This window comes from Chiloscyllium punctatum, chromosome 18 (genome assembly GCF_047496795.1).
Source record: "Chiloscyllium punctatum isolate Juve2018m chromosome 18, sChiPun1.3, whole genome shotgun sequence".
In the NCBI taxonomy this organism is placed as follows: Eukaryota; Metazoa; Chordata; class Chondrichthyes; order Orectolobiformes; family Hemiscylliidae; genus Chiloscyllium; species Chiloscyllium punctatum.
Window position 1 is genome coordinate 73570453 of NC_092756.1, and position 7477 is coordinate 73577929.

The following is a 7477-nucleotide window of genomic DNA, read 5'->3' on the forward strand; positions in this document are numbered from 1 at the left end:
TGCCTTCTCCGATGTATCAAAGAGATGTACGGATCCATGTAAGGTTATCGGAGCAGCGCCGGATACCTCAGAGAGTACTGGATCCCAAACTCCCTCAGTCTTGTCTTGGCAGAAACATTATCCGTCAGGGGGTGGGAATTAAACAGCCAGGGCTGACAAAGGAAGTCAGGAAATGTATCATAGGGAAAGAGAGAGCCTACAAAGTGGCCAAGAGCACTGGGAAATCAGAAGATTGGGAAGACGACAAAAACAAACAGAGGATAACAAAGACATAGAAATAGGAAGGAGAGGATCAAATATGAAGGGAAGCTAGCCAGTAATATTAGAAATGATTGTTAAAGTTTCTTTCAATAAATAAGAAACAAACGGGAGGCAAAAGGAGGAATTGGGCCATTCCAAATTGATGCAGGACGGTTCGTGAAGGGAGATAAGGAAATGGCTGAAGAACTTGGTAAATACTTTGTGTCAATCTTCACAGTGGAAGACATGAGCATTATCCTAACAATTAAGGGGAGTCAGGGGGCAGATTTGAATATGGTAGCCATTACAAAAGAGGAAGTGCTCGAAAAGCTAAAAGGTCTAAAAATTGATAAATCTCCCGGCCTCGATGGTCTACATCCGAGAGTTCTGAGGGAGGTGGCTGAAGAAATAGTCGAGGCTATTTTCAATCTTTCAAAAATCACTGGAGTCAGGGAAATTCCCAGATGATTGGAAAATTACTGTTGTAAACCCCTTGTTCAAGAAAAGATCAAGATAAAAGATGGAAAATTATAGGCCGGTTAGCCTAACCTCGGTTATAGGTTAAATTCTAGGATCCATCATTAAGGATGAGATTTCTAAATTCTTGGAAGTGCAGGGTTGGATTAGAACAAGTCAGCATGGATTTAGTAAGAGAAGGTCATGCCTGACAAACCTGTTAGAATTCTTTGAAGAGGTAACAAGTAGGTTAGACCAGGGAAACCCAGTGGATGTTATCTACCTAGATTTCCAAAAGGCCTTTGATAAGGTGCCTCACGGGAGACTGCTGAGTAAGGTGAGCGTCCATGGTGTTCGAGGTGAGCTATTGGCATGGATTGGGAATTGGCTGTCTGACAGAAGGCAGAGAGTTGGGATAAAAGGTTCTTTCTTGGAATGGTAGCTGGTGACAAGTGGTGTCCCATAGGGTTCAGTGTTGGGGCCGCAGCTGTTCACTTTATATATTAATGATCTGGATGAAGGGACTGGGGGACATTCTGGTGAAGTTCACCGATGATGCAAAGTTAGGCAGACAAGCAGGTTGTTCTGAGGAGGTGGGGAGGCTGCAGAAAGATTTAGACAGTTTAGGAGACTGGTCCAGGAAATGGCTTATGAAATTCAACCTGAGCAAATGCTCGGACTTGCACTTTTGAAAAAGGAATACAGGCATGGACTATTTTTTAAACAGTGAGAAAATTCATAAAGCCAAAGTACAAAGGAATCTGGGAATGATAGTCCAGGAATCTCTAAAGGTTGACTTGCAGGTTGAGTCCGTGGTTAAGAAAACAAATGTAATGTTGCCATTTATCTCAAGAGGGTTGGAATGTAAAAGCAGCGATGTCCTTCTGAGACTTTATAAAGCTCTGGTTAGGCCCCATTTGAAATACTGTATCCAATTTTGGGCTCCACACCTCAGGAAGGATATACTGGCACTGGAGCATGTCCAGCGGAGATTCACACAGATGGTCCCTGGAATTGGAGGCTTAACATACAATGAACAGCTGAGGATCCTGGGATTGTATTGATTAGAGTTTCGAAGGTTGAGGGGAGATCGAATACAAATTTACTAGATAATGCATGGCTTAGAAAGGGTGGATGCTGGGAATGTGTTTCCATCAGGACCCATGGGCACAGCCTGAGAATTAGAGGGGGGTCAATTTAGAACGGAAATGAGGAGACATTTCTTCAGGCAGAGAGTGGTGGGCCTGTGGAATTCATTGCCGTGGAGCACAGCAGAGGCCAGGATGTTAATTGTCTTCAGGGCAGAGATTGATAAATTCTGGATCACGCAAGGAATTAAGGGTGACGATGAGAGTGCCACCAAGTGGCGTTGAAATGCCCATCATTCACCATTGAATGGCGGGGTGGACCCGATGGGCTGAATGGCCTTACTTCCATTCCTATGTCTTAGGCTCATCATCGTAAGGTTTTCTTTTCTGGTTTCCCACCGCTGAGAAGTCTTGGAAAGGCATGAGCTTAGAGCTCTCGTAAATTCGGGCCTTCAGATCCTTCCCCTGGATTAGACTACCGACAGTGTGGAAACAGGTAACACTATGGGCAATTTAACATGGCCAATTCACCTTTGTACTGTGGGAGGAAACCAGAGCAATGTGCAAACTCCACACAAGCAGTTATCTCAGGCTGGAATTGAACCTGGGACTCTGGTATTGTGAGGCAGTAGGGATAACCACTGAGTCACCTGATTCTGGGAACTGCCACAATTCTCTCCTTAGCTCTGTAGTTCATGCAGTTTTTGAGCAAAGTAAAATGTAGTTCTGCAAATACAAATTCACCCCACAAACTTATATGTGCTTGTGTGTCTGTGCGCGTGTGTGTGCGCTCATGTGAGTGTGTGTGTGTGTGCGTGTATGTGTGTGTGTGTGTGCGCGCGTGTGTGTATGTGTGTATACGTGTGTGTGTGTGTGTGCGTGTGTGTGTATGTGTGTATACGTGTGTGTACATGTGTGTGCGCGTGTGTGTCTGTATGTGTGTGTGTGTGCGTGTACACGTGTGTGTGTGCATGTGTGCGCGCGTGTTTGTGTGCGTGTGTGTGCGCGTGCGTGTATGGGGTGGGGGGGTGGGGCTGTTCTGAGTGTCAACAGACAGGAGTGTTCCCTCCCAGTCAGAGAACACTTCAGCAATTCGGGACATTCGACCTCGGCCCTTCCTCCAAGGGGGACTTCGGGGCAGGCAACAATGAAAAGTGGCCGAGCAGAGGCTGACCACCAAGTTTGGTAACAATGGAGATGGCCTCAACTGGGACATTACAGGTGACCCCATTCAACTACACACCCACATACACACACACACATGCACACCCACATACACACACACGCAAACACATACATACACACACACACACACATACACATACACACACACGCACAAGGGGACATAAATTTAAGGTGAAGGGTGGAAGGTATAGGGGGGAATGTCAGGGGTAGGTTCTTTACCCAGAGAGTGGTGGGGGCATGGAATGCGCTGCCTGTGGGAGTGGCAGAGTCAGAATCATTGGTGACCTTTAAGCAGCGATTGGATAGGTACATGGATTGGTGTTTAAGCTAGGACAAATGTTCGGCACAACATCGTGGGCCGAAGGGCCTGTTCTGTGCTGTATTGTTCTATGTTCTATGTTCTATGTTCTATGTTCTATGTTCTATGTTCTATGCACATACACATGCACATAAAGACACACAAACATACGCACACACGCACACATATATACACACAGACATATACATATGCACACACACATACACACACATGCACACACACATACACACACCAATACACACATGTACACACACACATATGCACACACATACACACATACATACACACATACACATACACCACACATACACATACACACACACATACACTCCCACACACACACACCCAAACACACACATATACACACACAATACACACATACACACAAACACATGCAGACATGCACACACATATACACACACATACACACACAAAAATACACATACACACACACGCACATACACACACATACATATGCACACACACATACATACACATACACACGCACATATATACACACATATACACACAAACACATACACACCCACACCCACACACCCACACACACACAAAAATATATACACACACACATATACACACATATGCGCAAACACATACACACACACATACACACACATACACACACATACACACACATATACACACAAATACACACATATACACACGCACATACACACCCACACACACACATACACACACACATATACACACACATATACACACACACACACACACATATACACACACACACATAAATATACTCACACACATATACACACACACACATATAAGTTTGTGTGATTAACTTGTACTGACAGAATTATATTTTACTTTGCTCAAAAACTGTATGAATCATGTGAGATGCTGTAAATCTGTTTTTTAGATTAGAATCAGTCTGACCATTGTGGCACAGACAGCCTCACACAGGGGAGCTCACACCTTCAATGCATCATCTGGGCCGACACGACACCAATTGTTAAAGTTCACTTGAGAATGTAACTTTTAATAAAAGATTTGCAATTTACATATGAAAGAACGAAAACCAACCTGGCCATTCTAAAAGATGAGAGACTTCACAAACAATCCAGATACAATTTCTCAAGATACAATTTCAGTTGCATCACACTGTAAACATTTGCTATAAATTCTGCGTTTTGCAATCTTATTCTCCACAACCACTTGATGAAGAAGCAGTGCTCCGAAACCTAGAGCTTCCACATGTTCGACTCTAACCTGGTGTTGTGAGATTTTTAAATCTGACATTCACCCATCTCCTGACGGTTGAGCATACATCTCAAGGCCAGGACAGCGGCCCTCCGCAGGGATACAAATTGACTCCTTCTTTGGTCGCTCCACGATGGATCTCTCTGATGACTGTTCCCGTTCGTTGGTTGGCTCATTGGGATCATTGCTGACATCTTGGAAGAATTCCTGGAGTCTCATTGATCTGATGAATTCCTCACAACTTTACTCAAGTATTCTTGTTGGTGATGGGGACAAAGGGAGACTAAATTTGATTTGCGTTTCAACTTGATTTTGTTCACAAAGTATTGAAACAGTTTGTAACATTATTTGGAAATGCATACAAAGGTTCTAAATCAATTGTGTACAGTCTATGCAGAGAGAAAAGAACCAACAAACCATTGGAATATTGACATTTCTCAAACCTTCTGTATCGTTGTGGAAAGAAAGGCATTTTGTACTTGGGCAGTGAACGATCTCTGTTCAGTGTCAGGCACCAAGAGGGTCTGAGAACTGAAAGGACGATGTGATCATTTGTCAGAAAGACCTGAGACTGTGTTGTTTCCCTGTTACACCTTGGCAGCAGCTGCCCGAAACTTTAGTGCATCCCTCAGTGTGTTGTCACTGATCTGGGAGTGTGCTTGGCTGTCACACTCATTTGAGGTCAACTGTTTTCAGTAGTCTGCCAATATAGTGCCCTCGTGGCCTAATGGCTATGGCACTGGCCTCTGAAATCTGGGATTTCATTTTTAAGCCTGCTCTTTGCAGTGGCTGATTTTCATCCCATGTCAACTTCATCTCAATCCAAATTGACTGGATTTTTAAACTACTCTGTTAAAAATCATTGTGCCTGTGTTGAGATTATGGCAAATGCTGTTTAATAGAAACTTGCACAAGGCAATTCCGAGATTTGGGAGATCTTGGGGTGAATTGTCTGAAAGAGACAGCACAGCCACAATGGGCTGAATGCCCGCTAAGATTGTGTTGATTTGTCCTCAATGCAACTTTTTGCAACATCTCCACTTCCTCCTTCCCCAGTAACTGCAAATATCTTGAAAGTGCTGCACAAAATAACATTGAGCCCTTGGCTATTTTCCTGTCTGCTCCATTTTCCTCAGACTTGAGATGTGCAAAGTTGGAGTTTGAAGGTGGTAAAAACAATGACTGCAGATGCTGGAAACCAGATTCTGGATTAGTGGTGCTGGAAGAGCACAGCAGTTCAGGCAGCATCCAAGTAGCTTCGAAATCGACATTTTGGGCAAAAGCCCTTTTTCCCGAAACGTCGATTTCGAAGCTACTTGGATGCTGTCTGAACTGCTGTGCTCTTCCAGCACCACTAATCCAGAAAGTTGGAGTTTGGTTGATTTTTCATCTGTCCATTTGGGCAGAAATGGGAGGCGGGATCAATTTATCAAGCAGCCAACAATTTAGCATGAGATGGAAGGGGTAAAAAACAATCAGTAAGCATCTCACACTCAGAAACACACACTATGAGAGGTCAGGGTGCAGTATTTAAAGGCTGCCATTGGCAACCTGCATGTGGGGCCCCAGTGGCCTAATGGATAAGGCACTGGCCTCCAATGCCAGAGATTGTGGGTTCAAGTCCCATCTGGGGTGTCTCTGTGGCTTATCCTTTATTTCTAATCTATTTTGGAAAAATCCCCATCTCTGCATTCAGTTGATGGTCAGTGGTATCCAACATGATCTTGCACAAGATTTTCGAGGATCTGCAGGATTGAATGTTGAAGGTGGTCATCAAGTGGCTGCTGTTTCTGGATGGGGACGAGATTCCTGAGAGTACGGTTGGAGAGGTTGCTTTTGGAAGCCAGCTCTCATCACACTCTCATCAACAAACCAACCCTTCAACACTGATCCCTCCAGAACATCGGATATTACTGACAGAGAATACCCTTGCCAACGTTTATAGGTGCACCATCGACAGCATTCTGTCTGGATGTATCACTACCTGGTTTGGCAACTGTACCATTCAAGATCGGAGATGGTTACAGAGAGTGGTGAACTCGGCCCAGACAATCACAAAGGTCAACCTCCCATCTATAGAATCCATCTCCCAGGCCCACTGTCAAGGAAAGGTCTCCAGCATTCTCAAAGATCCATCCCACCCTGGCAATGTTTTTCTCCAACCTCTACCATCGGGGAGAAGGTACAGAAGCCTGAACACACGCACCAACCGGTTTTGAAACAGTTTCTACCCTACTGTTGTTAGAATACTGAACGGTCTCACAGACTCTCAATATTTGCCTGTACCTGTGTTGTTGTTCCTGCTGCTGTTTCCCTATTGTTTACTTATCTATGTTACTTAACTCTGTGAGCTGCCTGTATTGCTCACAAGATAAAACTTTTCACTGTGTCTATCATTACTTGCAAATCAAATATTTTCAATGAATCTTCCACCTTTAGGATTACTGTTATCTTGGTCCAACTCATTGAATGTAAATATAAATTATTGAGTGTGGAATAACTTTATTTCACCTGCATTTTTTCCTGTTAAATGAGTTTGGGAGAAGATTTGTAGCTCGGGTGCTAGTTGTTGTGGTTCTGTTCGTCGAGCTGGGAATTTGTCTTACAAACGTTTCGTCCCCTGTCTAGGTGACATCCTCAGGTGCTTGGGAGCCTCCTGTGAAACACTTCTGTGCTGTTTCCTCCGGCATTTATAGTGGCCTGTCTCTGCCGCTTCCGGTTGTCAGTTCCAGCTGTCCGCTGCAGTGGCCGGTATATTGGGTCCAGGTCGATGTGTTTGTTGATAGAGTCTGTGGATGAGTGCCATGCCTCTAGGAATTCCCTGGCTGTTCTCTTTTTGTCTTGTCCTATAATGGTAGTGTTGTCCCAGTCGAATTCATGTTGCTTGTCTTCTGCGTGTGTGGCTACTAAAGATAGCTGGTCGTGTCGTTTCGTGGCTAGTTGG

General features: G+C 44.3%; 1 non-coding gene across 1 annotated transcript; it reads left to right on the forward strand.

Annotated features, from left to right (window-relative positions):
• The first annotated feature begins 6095 nt into the window (after positions 1-6095).
• trnaw-cca (transfer RNA tryptophan (anticodon CCA)) lies at positions 6096-6168 on the forward strand. The gene has a single exon. It is a non-coding gene; the product is annotated as a tRNA-Trp (tRNA).
• The last annotated feature ends 1309 nt before the right edge of the window (positions 6169-7477 follow it).